Below are 10,092 nucleotides of genomic sequence, written 5' to 3'. Positions count from 1 at the left end.
GGTGGTAATTCAGATTCTGAAGCAAGCAGTGAATAGAAAGAACAGTAGTAAAGGCAACTAGTAGTAGTGAATGTGCAAACTTGGACTTGGTGTAGTCTGACGTGAGAATGTTACGAGAAAACGAGAAAGAAAGCAAATAAAGAACACAGAGGTTTTACGTGGTTCGGTGACGTTGTGTCAATCTACGTCCACAGGCAGGAACCGGAGAGATTTTATTATACTGATTCAGAGATTTACAATTATGTCATCTGACTAAGAACCATAGCTGTCTATTTATAAGTACTTCAAAATACCCTAAACCCTAAGCCTCTTTGTTATTAATTAGGATAAGCCCAAAAGAAACCCTGCCAATTGAAACAGCCCTTTCGCTTTTGTTTCGAGCCGGGTAGACCGCTAAATCCAAGTCACGTTTCAACAATCTCCACCTTGACTTGGAGTTTCTCCAACCGCCAAAGGTTCATCAGTATCTCTTAGTCGTTTCCTTCCTACCAGATGCCCCGATAGGGCTTTACCTCATGCGAATATTTACCAAGTTCAAATAGTGCTCAAAATTCTCCGTCGGTAGCGCCTTTGTCAACATATCAGCTGGATTGTGTTATGTAGCTATTTTTTGAATAGAAAACCTGTCTTCCTCTAGAACATCACAATAAAATTCAACCTTACATCAATATGTTTGGTTCTTTCATGATACATTGGATTTTAAGCCAAACTCAAAGCACATTGACTATCACAGAATAACACCGGTTTCTCCACCTTCAGACCCAAACTCTGCACCAGACCATGTAACCAAACACCCTTCTTAATACCTTTAGTCATTGACATGTATTCCGCCTCAGTCGTCGACAGTGCAACCGTAGGTTGTAAAGTAGACTTCCAACTGATTGCACATCCAAACAGAGTAAAGATAAAGCAAGTCAGTGATCTTCGTTTCACCAAGTCACCCCCGTAATCAGAGTCTGCATAGCCAACAAGACCATCACCATGGTCTTTATCATCATATACCAGACAAATATCAGACGCTCATTTCAAATATCGCAAGATCCACTTTACAGCTCCCCAGTGAGCTTTACCCGGATTAGCCATAAACCTGCTCACCACACTAACTGCATAAGCGAGATCCGGTCTCGTACATACCATCGCATACATAAGACCTCTAACTGCACTTGAATATGGAACCGTCTTCATGTAGCTAATCTCTTCATCTGTACCCGGTATAATGCTTCGATCAAGTTTAAAGTGTGCCGCCAAAGGAGTACTTACTGGTTTGGACTGATCAACAGAGAATGCCTGCAAAACTTTCTCAATATACTTTTCTTGGGAAACCCATAGCCATCCTGCTTCTGTATCACGCCAGATCTCCATACCAAGTATTTTCTTTGCCGCACCCAAATCCTTCATCTCAAACTCTATCTTTGGTAGAACCTTCAAGTCATTAATTACAGCCATGTTTTTAGCTGCAATTAACATATCATCCACATACAACAGCAGATACATAAAGGAATCAGTATAAACTTTCTTCGAGTAAACACATTTATCAAACTGATTACGAGTATAACCATTAGACACCATGAATGAGTCAAATCTCTTATACCATTGCCTCAGAGACTGCTTCAAGCCATATAGAGATTTCTTTAACAAGCATACCTGAACCCCTTTAGGACTGTAGAACCCCTCCGGTTGAGACATATAAATTTATTCTTCTAGATTACCATGAAGGAATGCTGTTTTTTCATCAAGTTGCTCCAGCTCCAGATCAAAAGCACCCACCATGGAGAAAAGACTTTATGATAATCGATTCCTTCATTTTATGAGAACCCTTTTGCTACCAGTCTCGCCTTGAACCTAGCAGGTTCAACACCATGAATTCCCTCCTTTCTTTTCAAGACCCACTTGCATCCCACTGGCTTCACCCTTTTTGGTAGTGCAACAAGATCCCAAGTCTTGTTCTTTTCAAGAGACTACATCATCTTCATTCATTGCCATAATCCAGGTTTCTGCATCTTTACTCGCCACAACTTCTTTATATGTCTTTGGCTCATCAGAGCCAAGATCATCACCAACCGCCAGTGCATAAGCCACAGATTTCATGTCACATGTATTGACACATCCTGCAAACCTAGCTGGTTTCTGAATATTCCTTTTTCCTTTTCTTGCTGCTATGGAATCTTTAACCCCAATACCAGCGTTATCAGCTTCCCCCTCAACCGGTTTCCCTTGAGGTTTTGACTAATTTGGTTGATCGGATTGATCCATAGTATTATCGTACTGCTCTTCCTCTAACACAACTCTGTCAGGAGTCTCAAACTCCACCCTCTGGTCAGCACCACAATCTTTTGTACCTGCAATACTTTCACAACCTCTACTCTGATCAAGCATAGCAGATTCATCAAAGGTTACATCTTTGCTAATAAGAAATCTACCAGGATTTTTACCTTCTGTACACCACAGTCGATAATCTTTTACTCTTGTTGCATATCCTAGAAATATGCATTTTACCGCCCTCGGCTCCAGCTTACCATCATTCACATGAGCGTATGTAGGGCATCCAAATATTCTTAGATTAGAGTAATCAGAGGGTTTACCGGACCATACCTCTTGAGAAGTGTTTAAGTCAATTGCAGTTGATGGAGATCTATTAACCAGATAGCTAGCAGTGTTAACTGTTTCAGCCCAGAATTGCTTAGATAAGCCAGCAAATATGCGCATACACCTAGCACGCGCCATGAGGGTTTGGTTCATTCGCTCTGCAACTCCATTTTGCTGTGGTGTGTGTCGTACAGTGCGGTGCCTCACTATACCTTCTTTCTTGCAGAAATCATCAAATAGAGTGTTGCAGAACTCCAAACCATTATCAGTTCTTAGAGTCTTGACCTGTTTATCCGTCCGTTTTTCAACCATGGTCTTCCACCCATTGAACTTCCCAAACACCTCATCTTTAGTCTTCAGGAAGTATAACCAGACTTTTCTCGAATAATCATCTACGAAAGTGACAAAGTAAGAACACCTGCCCTGCGATTTCACCGGAGAGGGAACCCATAGATCTAAATGAACATACTCCATAATTTCTTTTGAAGTGTAATGACCGGTACTAAACCTCACCCTGCGTTGCTTCCCTTTTATACAAGCCTCACAGAATTTTTACCTATCACATCCCCACCAAATAAACCCTGCTTGCTCAACATAGACAACTCTAGTTCACTCATGTGACCTAATCGACGGTGCCACATATTTGTCCTGTCATCATGTTTATCCAAGGACTGGGATACCGCCACCGTTCCCATCACTGAACTGCCCTGTAGAAAATAAATTCCATGCTGCAGTTTTTCCTTCATCATTACCAGAGCACATTTCAAGACTTTCACCCACTCACTTTCACCATGATATTTTAAACCATTCTTGGCTAAGGTGTCAAGATAAATCAAATTCTTTCTGAGTTCAGGAACATACCAACAGTCAAATTTCCTAACAGTACCGTCATGCAATTTTATCTGCACTATCCCGCTCCCCTTTTGACTAGAACCCCATCATCACGTAACTTCACCGTTCCATTTCACTCCTTAAAAGAAGTGAGTAGATCACGAGAGAACGTCATATGGTGAGAAGCACCGGTATCCATAATTCAGGAATCAGCAGTACTAGCACTACACACTGTCATTACTTCACCAAAGTCCCCATCATTAGAACTGTCTTGTACCACAGCAGCGCTGCTGCCACTGTTACTAGAATCAACTTTTGTATTTCCCTTATTCTGTGGACAATCCTTTTTAACGTGCCCCTTCTTCTTGCAAAGATAACACTTAATTTTGCTAGAGGATTTTGATTTTGAACGCGACCTCCCATTCCTGTTACCCCTTTCCTGTGGTCTTCCCCTACCTGAAAACAGACCTGAACTAGAACTCTTTTCCAGATAAACCTTTCTTTTCAATTCTTTGGACACAAGGGAATCTTTCACATCGTTAACGGAAATTGTAGTTCTACCATATAGCATAGTATCTACAAAATTCTCATATGAACCAGGTAGTGAACATAGTAAAATTAGGGCTTGATCTTCATCATCTACTTTAACCTCAACTCCTTGAAGATCAAGAATGATACGGTTAAAGGTATCAAGATGATCCTTTACATGAGTACTTTTGGACATCCGGAGGGTGTAAAGACGTTGCTTCTGATATAGTCTGTACGTGAGAGAGTTGTTTTGGTACTTCTCACACAGTTTATTCCATAACCCAAAAGCCGTTGTCTGATCTACAATCTCCCCGTAACACCTCATCAGTAACTGACAACAAGATCGCGGAATGAGCCCTTGCCAAAATCTCCGTATTTATCTCCTCCTTCGTGTCTTTAGAAAACTTGTCTTCTCCCTCCAACCAGGGGCGGAGCGACTAAGGAACCCGGAGGGTCCGTCGCCCCCCCGAACTACAAATTTATGATGATTTTTTAGTTTAAATTATGTTTTAGCCTGTAGTTTGGCCCCCCCAATGTAACTGTAGATCTGTAGCAGTTTAGAATGTAAAAAATATTTCTAGGGTTTTATTTTATTTTTTGTTATTTAAATGATGCCCCCACGACTCCGGCGCTCTGGCTCCGCCCCTGCCTCCAACGCAGCCGCACATCCTTGTTGAACCAGAAGTGCCCTCCTCTTTGACCTTCGAGAGCGTGAAGTCATTCGACCCATTAAACTTCTCAAGATCAAACTTATACGAGGACATCTTCAATCAATAAGATATGGCTCTGATACCACTTGTTATGAAAAAACGAGAAAGAAAGCAAATAAAGAACACAGAGGTTTTACGTGGTTGGTGACGGTGTGTCAACCTACATCCACAGGCAGGAACCGGAGAGATTTTATTATATTGATTCAGAGATTTACAATTATGTCATCTGACTAAGAACCATTGCTGTCTATTTATAAGCACCCCAAGATACCCTAAACCCTAAGTCTATTTATTATTAATTAGGATAAGCCCAAAAGAAATTCTGCCAATTAAAACAGCTATTTCGCTTTGATTTCAAATCGAGTAGATCGCTAATTCCAAATCTCGTGTCAACTGATAAAATGATGCAGAGTTGTCGCTGCTGTCCTGTCGTTAGCTCAAGTTATTATTATTATTATTATTATTATTATTATTATTATTGTATACAAGCAAGTAATTTCTATTGCAGAATGATTAATTATGTACAAAGTCAGGACTAGAAGTTTCTCCATTCATAATGTAATCATTATGAACAGACATATTGGCAGCATTCTCACAGTAATTACGGTAAAAGCAGTGTGTAGTGCAGATGGATCCATGAATCAGTAGAGAGCATGAAAAGAAATCAAATGAAATATGTTATTAGCTTGTGTTCGTTTCAAGGATTTGCAAAAATTTACACTGTTGACATAACTTTTTTCAAAAAAAAAAAATCAAATTAAAAATTTATTTTTTATTTTTATATTATTTTAAAAATCAATTTCATATTAAAATATTAAATCAATACTTATTTATATCACATTATACTATTATTTTAATTCAATTTTTTTTTTTACTATTTAAATCCTAATTTAAAATCCAAAGATCCAAACAAACAGACAATGAAAGGCATCGACAAGTCACTTTCCCTGAAGAAATATGTAATCTAGGAGATCCTAGAGAGAGACGGAGAGAGATCTGTGGGATCTGCTTGCTGCAAGTGCTGTGGTTGAGACTGTACCTTAGCGGATATCATAATAATTATAAAATATTACACTCACACTCACTCATGACTCGACAGATTTAAAATTAGGTTAAGATTAGATTAAATGAGATTAAATTCAGATCTCTGTAGATCAGATCAGAATCAGATCATATGAAAGAAAGTCATTCATGGGTCCAGTGTCACATAACGTCAGGAGTAAGGCACCAGCATTGCATTAGAGCAGGTGCAGCGGGGTATTTCCGATAAATAATTTGGATTGAATGAAAATACAAAAAAATTGAATTTCGCAGGGTATATATAATCTTTGATATAATTTTAGTTATATAGATTCACTTTCTTTAGACGATATTTCGACTTTATTAACATTTTAGGTTACACGAAATTCGTACAAGATAAAACAAAGTAACACTCGAATTTTAGGCGAAAAATCGAACAAGTAAAAGGTCGAGAGATTATTTGCCTATGAAGAATATATTTTTTTGGAGAAAAGAGACCCAGAGTATATTTCTATGTGATTCACGGATTTTTGACTTTCTTCTCTCATCTTTTTTTCTAAATTATATGAAGATAAGATATATAAAAAGATAATATAAAAAAATTTGGAAGTGTCTTTTCCGAAAAGTTTGAACTTGAATTTTATATCCAACATACACAACATTTTTATGAAAATATGCAACTTTAATTTTAAATTTAAAAAAATTCAATATATTCATTAAACTTGTCAATTCAAATTTAAATAAATTTGAATTTATAAGATTTTATGCATGAATCAATTGAAAATAATAACTTTCAAATAAAATTAATAGCAATTATAATGTTTCCAGATTATCACATTTCAAAATATAATATTTCATTTAGTCATAATCATGATAAATCATAATTATAATTTCACAGTGGCCTTACTTTTACTTTATTTCATACTTCATTTAATATCGTATAGGCATTCTCGAACGCACACCCCATGACCCTTCCCGAATATAGCTCAATACGGTATTCCTTATCTTCGAATAAATTCAATAACAACAAAATAACCAACAATCATCCCCCATTTTGTCGTTATCCATGATTTATTCTCAAACTTTTCAAGATACACAACAAGCTAATGCATAAATAAAAATATCGCCACGATTGAATTTTCATCTTAGTACATTACATATTCCAAGCATTCAAGAATCTAGGTCTCCCAAAGATTGAACCTATCAACTCCTATTGAATACATGAAGATAATGAACACAGAAACTTTATTTTCCAAACAATTTATACTTGACACTTTTCAAGTCATGTATCCCAATCCACTCACTAACATATCGAAAGCCAAGTCCGTAGCATTTCTTGAAGCGGCAAAAATTCATATTCATATAGGTAATTCCTTTAGTCTCGCCCCAGCACGACGACTTTTCAAAAGAATTATTAAGAGGCCAAGCCTCAGTCTAACTTTCTTGCAAGTCCGAACACATTATTTGGGATGAATAAACCACGTGTGTTCCAATCCTCTAAACGTGAGCTTTCCACATTGAATTTAGCTCCCAACGTTGTATTAGGAGAGAATTGGGTGTCACGCTAAGACAATTTAATGGACTTTAACCATCCCGATAACATTTTGTATGCCAATTTCCTGGCAAATGGATGTGAGTGACTCCACTCTATACAATTCGACATACAAAGCTTCGGATTCATGATAATTCAAACAACGCTAACATTTTACAAATGATAAATGACAGCTTCACACCTAACCGCGAATTGCCATCCTCACGAGCCATCAAAATATTACTTCCAACTTTGAGCACAAGTAATAATCTCAAAAATTATCATTGTGGTCAAAGCATTTAACGTATGCCTCATTTAATTGAAGTCAAATTATATTTGACAATTCTTGAAATGTGCCCAAGTGATTATCAAATAATATCACTAATGAACAATTCTTGTAAAAGAATTTTGAACCAACCCTTTAAAAATTAATTTATACAAAGTTAATTCTAGGGACACCAAGATTCATTCCATGTGTTTTGCAAACACCTAATTAATTTTCTCAAATTAATTATATGACATTTTGGCAAAACAAAAGTATGTCAATTTATAATATTCATATATACATCTATATGTATAAAATTGAACAATTGAAATTTTAATTCCATACTCAAACGATAATTACACCTTTTTGCCAATATTGCTCAATAATTTTCATGTAAATTTTAATTTGAGAATTATATCCACCTCTCCCGTATCTTTTATACAGAAATTTAGAGGAAATAAACCTTTTAATCATACTTCCCTTTCATGGTGTTTGTGCCCATAAAATCTCAATACAATCGAATAGAACACAGTCCCCCAATTCCATATAGGAGTTTCTAGAATGCTGTTGTTTTATTGCTTCCAGTCAGTCCCACTATGGGCTGCACTAAATATTTGATCATTCAATGATCATTGCTAAATTGCACTGCAGGCAAGCCAAAAATATGTTTTCGGCCGCCTCCCCCAACCGAAAAAAAAAACCTGTTTGCATTCTTCCCGAGATGCAAATTTTATTCTCTTAAAATGATATTTTGAATGCACACAAATTTATTTTCAAAATCAATTCTAACAAATTGATAATTAAAATGATAAATTTCAATATCCTCAAATTTGGACATCTTACCAAATTTTTAATTTTCATATCCGCCAAAGTATCGCATCCAAGATTTTTCAAAAATATCGTATAAGATTCTTGGAGAAATAATTTGGATTGAATGAAAATACGAAGAAATCGAATTTCGCAGGTATACATGATCTTGGATATACTTTGAGTCGCGTAGATTCACTTTCCTTATACAATATTTCAACCCTATTAATGCCCCAAGTTACACAAAATTCGTATGAGAATAAAACAAAACAACACTCGAATTTTAGGCGAAAAATTGAGCAAGTAGAATGTTGAGAGATTATTTGCCTGTGAAGAATATATTTTCCAGAATTCTGGAGAACAGAGACCCAGAGTGTATTTTTGCGTGATTCACAGATTTTGTGATTTTTTGCCGCTCTCTCTTTCTCTCTCCTTTTTTCTCTCTAAATTCTGTAAAGATAAAGACATATAAATAGATTTGGAAGTGTCTTGTCACTACAAAAAAATAATATATTTGTAACGGAATTCCGTCCCTAAAGTTCACGTAGCTAACGTAATTCTGTTCCTATTTCCGTGTCTAATGTCATTAGTAACGGAAAAAGTAGATTTAGAGACAAAAAAATTTTGTTACAAAAATGATTTTTTCTTGTAGTGTGAACTTGAATTTTAAATCCAACAGGCACAACTTTTTAATATATTCATTAAAGTTGTCAATTCAAATTTAAATAAATTTGAATTTATAAGGTTTTATGCAACAATTAAATAATTTAATTCATCGTTTGAAAATAATAACTTTCAAATAAAATTAATAGCAATTACTCTATTTTTCTGGAAAATACATAATGTTTCAAGATTATCACATGTCAAAATATAATATTTCATTTAGTCATAATCATGACTAAATCATAATTATAATTTCACAGTTGCCTTATCTTCAACTTATTTTACACTTCATTCAATGTCGTATAGGCATCCTCGAGCGCACCCCACGCGACCCTTTCCGAAGATAGCTTGATAGGATATTTTTTTATCTTTTAATAAATCCAATAATAATAAAATAACCAACATCCTCTTGTGGAGATACCCAAATAAGATGACATGTAGGCATTTCTGATTTTTAAAAAATAAAAAAAATCTGATAGGTACGCATATCTGGAGAGATACTCATCAAATTTTTACTTTTTATTTTCATATTTATATTTATATTTTAATTATTTATATATATTTTTATTATATAAAATTTTATATTTTACACAATGATATGTATATTGATATATTTTTAAATTTTGAAATAATTAATTCTAATATAGATATAAATATATATACTTTTTTGTTGAGTTAGAAAAAAAGAGAATGTGATGGGGAAGTGTGGAGATATTTTAGATATCTTTGGGATTAGATCATCGATCCAAGTTCTATCCTGTCTAATCAGGCTAACAAATAAAAACATGACACGTGTATGTATGTAAGTATGTATTATTATTATTATTTTAAATCACAAATTACAATCTAAATTGTAATCTCCCAGTAATTAAATAGTCGATCTAGCCTGTGACAGTCGACGCCGCCACCACCAATCGACGCCGCCGCCGCCGCCGCCGCCGCCACCGCCACCACCGATCGACGCTGCCGCCGACGACACCAAAATCAGCAGGTTTATTTTATTCAATTTCTATCAACCAAATCTTCGCCAGAATTTCTGTCCACTCTAGCCGAATTCATCCCCTGAAGAAATCACCACCGTTGTCGCCGCCGAAATCAGTGTGCGTTTTGTATTTTTTACTTCGGAATTTTTAATTATCTCTTTTAAATCA

This window comes from Andrographis paniculata, unplaced genomic scaffold (assembly GCF_009805555.1).
Source record: "Andrographis paniculata isolate CXL003 unplaced genomic scaffold, ASM980555v1 Contig62END, whole genome shotgun sequence".
Classification (NCBI taxonomy): Eukaryota; Viridiplantae; Streptophyta; class Magnoliopsida; order Lamiales; family Acanthaceae; genus Andrographis; species Andrographis paniculata.
This window is presented reverse-complemented; position numbering follows the sequence as displayed.